This window comes from Epinephelus moara, chromosome 17, assembly GCF_006386435.1.
Source record: "Epinephelus moara isolate mb chromosome 17, YSFRI_EMoa_1.0, whole genome shotgun sequence".
Lineage (NCBI taxonomy): Eukaryota > Metazoa > Chordata > Actinopteri > Perciformes > Serranidae > Epinephelus > Epinephelus moara.
Window position 1 is genome coordinate 32,658,433 of NC_065522.1, and position 5,162 is coordinate 32,663,594.

At 42.9% G+C, this 5,162-nt stretch overlaps 1 protein-coding gene across 1 annotated transcript in view; it reads right to left on the reverse strand.

Annotated features, from left to right (window-relative positions):
* Nucleotides 1-3,481, reverse strand: part of LOC126403725 (phosphatidylcholine:ceramide cholinephosphotransferase 2-like) — a 13,519-nt gene extending 10,038 nt beyond the window's left edge. The window contains exon 1 of the mRNA XM_050066457.1: nucleotides 3,356-3,481. The gene's annotated coding sequence lies outside the window, so the exon portion shown is untranslated. The remainder of the gene's footprint in view (nucleotides 1-3,355) is intronic.
* Nucleotides 3,482-5,162: the final 1,681 nt, after the last annotated feature.

The following is a 5,162-nucleotide window of genomic DNA, read 5'->3' on the forward strand; positions in this document are numbered from 1 at the left end:
GTATGGAGATATTTTGTGGTTTCAATTATGTGTTTTTGGACGTTTGAATCTGGGGCGCCGTCAGCCTCCATTAGGTGGAGTTGTGTTGCTACCGCCTCTCCCCTTGGATCTCTGCAAGTGATGTGAGGACTCTAAAACTTCACCTGAGCCTCCCTCGGCATATGGGTGAGTAGATAATGGCTGAATTTACATTTTTGGGTGCACTATCCCTTTAACTTGAGGTGTCTGTGAAACCGTCCCTCGGTCTCTTACTGAGACTCAAACGGTGGAGTAAAACCTTCCTGACGGCGTCGATGATGCGTTCAGTGTGTAAACAGAGTTAAACTGTGAGTCAGTGTGAGTCTCTCCCTCCTGTGAAATACCTCCTCCGCCTGCTGCCTCCCAACAACATTTCACACACTGTCCACATGTGTGTGTGTTAAACCTGCACAAACACACACACGTTTTAAAATCACTTTCTGTTCATCACGGAAACAACCTGCAGCTTCAAACTCGTCGGGCAGGATGATTCTGACGAATGAGAACAATCTGTGTTATAATTAAACTCCATCACTCACATAATGCAAACGCATTTTAAAGACGGAAATCTTTCTGCTCTGATTCAGTTTGCAGCTGCGGCGATTCATCCATTAGTCGTCATTAGAGGTGCATGATATTGGATTTTTGCTGATATCTGATATGCTGATATATAACAACTTACTTGGCCGATAACCGACATCGATATATATCAACTTTTCCCGCCTAATTTTAGTGATCATCAAGTCTCTTCTGTAGATAACAAAAATCATGTTGGTCGATTCTGAGAGTTCATGACGTTTAGGCCCTAAAATCTTTTTATTTTCATTACAGCAGCAGCAGGTGACATTTTATTAACGTCAGAACTTGGACTCATTGATCCATTGATTATCAGAGTAGCAGCTGACAACTAATCAATTAATGTCTGCAGCTTCGTCACAGTGTCAAAGCTGCATTTCTCTGTCGACTGTCCTCTGCCTGGCTCTGATGTCACATCCTGTTTACCACCAAACACAATAACTGAGACATTAAGTGTAACGAGGTTAAGAACATGTGGATCACATTTCCCCCAAATTAGAGCTGATTCACCAGCACAGGACAGACGGGACGGGGAGGACAGAGAGTTACAGAGCTGCAGCCAACAGACTCTTCCTTCTGTCTGACCGAGAGTTAAAGTAAAATAACCGTCTTCATCCTCCGATCATTCATTCAGTCCTTATTTAAGATTCAGTATCACAGAGCTCAGGCTGACGTCTTCAGATAGTTTGACTTGTTTCATCATCATCAGCCCCAAACTCAAAGATATTTAATCTAAAACTGTCATCTGTGTTGTTTTGTTGTTGATCACTAAACATGATGTGTTGTTCTTATTCTAACTTCTAAATTCTAAAATGATTTAAAAGAGAAGTGGCCAACATTCTGGCTTTTTGCCTGATAAATAATAAATCTATAATCGCAGTATCAATCAGTCATCAATAGCTGCTGATTGACTCGACTGATTGTTTCAGCAATTAACAAAAGTACTGAAAATAAACTTATTTAAAACATTAAATAAAAACAGAAAAGGACAGAACTCCTCATGGACCAACAAAGAACGACTTTGATTAATTTGATTAATATGGGAGGAGCATATAGGTGCGGACACACCAAACCGACATCAAAGAACTAGCGGCGATGAAAGCCAACTGTTGCGTCGTCTACGTCGCCTCACGTCGCCCTGTGTCAGTTGCATTTGAACACACTACACGGACTACATCCGACGGCCAAGTAGCACGTACGTTCTGCGCCTGCGTGAGAGAGAGCGGAGTGAGAGAGTGGTACATCCTGTCAGCCGAGGGGTTTCCTATCTGTGCAGCCGAGCACCGCAGCACCTCCACGGACTATTACATCCAGACGGTCCCGGTGTTTCCTCCGCAGGCTCCACTTCACTCAGCTGCCCGATAAACCCGCTGCTTCTTCCCACTTTAACCTGAATAACAAACCAGGGCTCGGTGCTCCGGTTGGATCCAAACGGAGAGCCGGGGCTAGCTCAGAGACTAGCGGAGGCTAACTGGCTGTGCTTCCCTCCGGTCATGCTGCGGCTAACGCTCCGCTAGCCGCTCCCAGCTAGCTCCGGTTTGTTATTCAGGTTAAAGTGTGAAGAAGCAGCGGGTCTGTGGGGCAGCTGAGTGAAGTGGAGCCTGAGGAGGAAGCACCGGTTAGCCCCGGTTCACTACAGGCAGATTCACTCGCTACAGGGGCGAGGAAATAAAATCTGAACAGCCAATCAGAGTGATCTCTCTCACCGACAAGCTCCGCCGCCGATTCAACATGCTCAATCAGCCGAAAGCCGCCAACGCCAAAGTGCCGACGGTGCGGGACACACCGCAAAAACTAGGCCGACAGACGCTCACCGACGGCCCGACTTTGGTCGACGGCCGACCGTCGGCTTGGTGTGTCAGGGCCTTCAGTGAACTGCTGTGGGCCTCTCTCCTCTCCTGCACAATGTTTTAACCTGTTAAATCCGTACTGTAATTTATTTTATACACCTGCATGTGCAAGTGAATAAAGTAATATAAAGTATGTGAAGATAAAAATATCTGCTTTATGCTCCCATGTTTAACACTGATTCGTAAAACATTTAAAAAGTGTATTATGCTCCGATGTTTGACACTAATGTGTTTTTAAAATTTTTTAAAAAGCGTATTTTTCTTATTGTTCTTTATATCTGTATTTATATTTATATTCATAGTTACCACATACTTTTACTCCACTACAGTTCTTAGTGAATTATTTATCTTTAAAGTGCTCAACAATTATTAGATAAACTTAGTTTCTGCAGGTTCAGACATGTTTACTAATTCAATTAAACCTAAAATATGGTAATAATCAATACTTATCAGTATCGATTAGACAAGTGTATAAAGACATTAAAATGAGCTCCATCTTCACCAGCTGTAATATCAGAGTGATGAACACTTTCATTACTTTCACTAACTTTAGTTCTAACACTACTGATCTGTGCTTTTACCTGACAGCAGGACTTTATGATGTAACAGATTACTTCTGCACTGTGGTACTGTTACTCCTGTACTTGTACTCAGAAGCTGCAGTAAATGTTTCTGCGCCATTTTCCACCTAATAAATCGATTAATCGACACACGCGATGCTCAGAGTTGACTTCACAGCTTCAATGACCGCTCGTTAGTTTCAGGTCTCGTCCTTCATTTTGTCACGAGCAGCTCGACACGAACAGGAACTGAGCACACACACACACCTGTCTGACGGTGTCTCTGTCTGACCTCACACAGGTGTAAACCGACCGACAGTCGGTCCGTTCTGTGGATAAAAACAAACTCACCTCTTTAGACTGAAGAGTTTCACGTCTCCGGGTCACAGCTGGTCACTTTATCGTCTCCACAAAACTTCTCCTCCTCCTTCTCCTCCTTCACCTCGCGCGTCCTCCTCATTTACTGTGAGCGCGCCCGTCACCGCTCCTCCTCTCCAAATATGGCGCGACCTCTTCCGGGGACGCGCCCTGCTGACTCACCTCCGGAGCTGACGGAAATGACTCACCTGAGCTCGGTGACACTCGGTACTTTCCGTGTGATGGAGGAGATAAGAGTTCTGGTTTCATCAGGGAAAAACATAAAGAGTTGTAAATGGAAGATGATTTTAATTAAGATTACTAAAAATACAAATGTCCAAGTTATATTGTTTAATTTATTGAGATATTTTAATCTAATTTAATCTAATTTAATTTAATTTAATTTAACATAATTTTACTTATTCAATTTTATAAATCAAATAAATTTGGACTTTTGAACTTTTGACTTTTAAGATAAAATTTCAAAATGAATTGATATTCAGACACTGTAATGAAGTTTAAAAGTTTAAAAAAGTAAAAAAAAAAAAAGAAAGAAAAAAAGAAAGTTTTTTACTTAAATACAAGTAAATATTCTGCATTCAAATTCCAACTTAAAAGTAGAAAAGTAAAAAAAAAAAAAAAAAAAAGTCTATTATTAATACAACAGAGACACAGAGCCAGTAGAATCAGTCGTTAGCTTAACTGACACTTAGGGGACGTAGTGACAGTCAGAATGTGACAGTTAAAGGAAGTGAAGGGACGTCTGAGGACGTCATGTCCACTCTGTTTGAGGGCAGGTCTGTCTTTCACAGTTAGCCTACGTTGTTTGTTGATCGCTGACATCACTCTTTTGTCTAAATTATAATCTGCTGATCAAAACTGATGAGAAATGATGTCATGAGGAAACTCAGGTCCTTAAAGACACAAATGAAAGTGTAGTTACCTTTCATTTGAATTTTATTCCAAAAAGCTTCACCCATCAAGCTAGCTAACGTAGCTAATGTAGCTAGCTCCTCCCCTGGGCTCACACTTACCTTTGCTGTGCTCCTTCCTTGTTGGTCAGTGATGGAAATTCAGAAATCGACGCGCAATCGCAACGAACGACGGTTTTGAACGCAAGGTTTGAAATTTGACTCCCACACACACTCCTGTGTGACATACCTCAGGCGGGGTTCGAACCCGCAGGCTGGCAGCTCTCTACGTTGGCGGTCGGCGTCCTTCACCACTGGACCATCTCCGGCGCTGATCAACACAAGGAACCAGAGAGAGATGAAGATCAGACTGAAGCTGCACAAACTTCATCTTCATCAACCTGCAGAGAAACAAAGTTTACAGACTGAAACATGTCCTGGTGTTCTTTAACACTGTTGTACAGGTTCTTTAGGTGGTTCTAGTGTTCCTTTAGGATGTTTCGGTGTCACTGAGGAGGTCACAGAGGTCCTTTGGGAGGTTGTAGAGGTTCTTTAGGTGGTTCTAGTGTTCCTTTAGGATGTTTCGGTGTGACTGAGGAGGTCACAGAGGTCCTTTGGGAGGTTGTAGAGGTTCTTTAGGTGGTTCTAGTGTTCCTTTAGGATGTTTCGGTGTCACTGAGGAGGTTACAGAGGTCCTTTGGGAGGTTGTAGAGGTTCTTTAGGTGGTTCTAGTGTTCCTTTAGGATGTTTCGGTGTCACTGAGGAGGTTACAGAGGTCCTTTGGGAGGTTGTAGAGGTTCTTTAGGTGGTTCTAGTGTTCCTTTAGGATGTTTCGGTGTCACTGAGGAGGTTACAGAGGTCCTTTGGGAGGTTGTAGAGGTTCTTTAGGT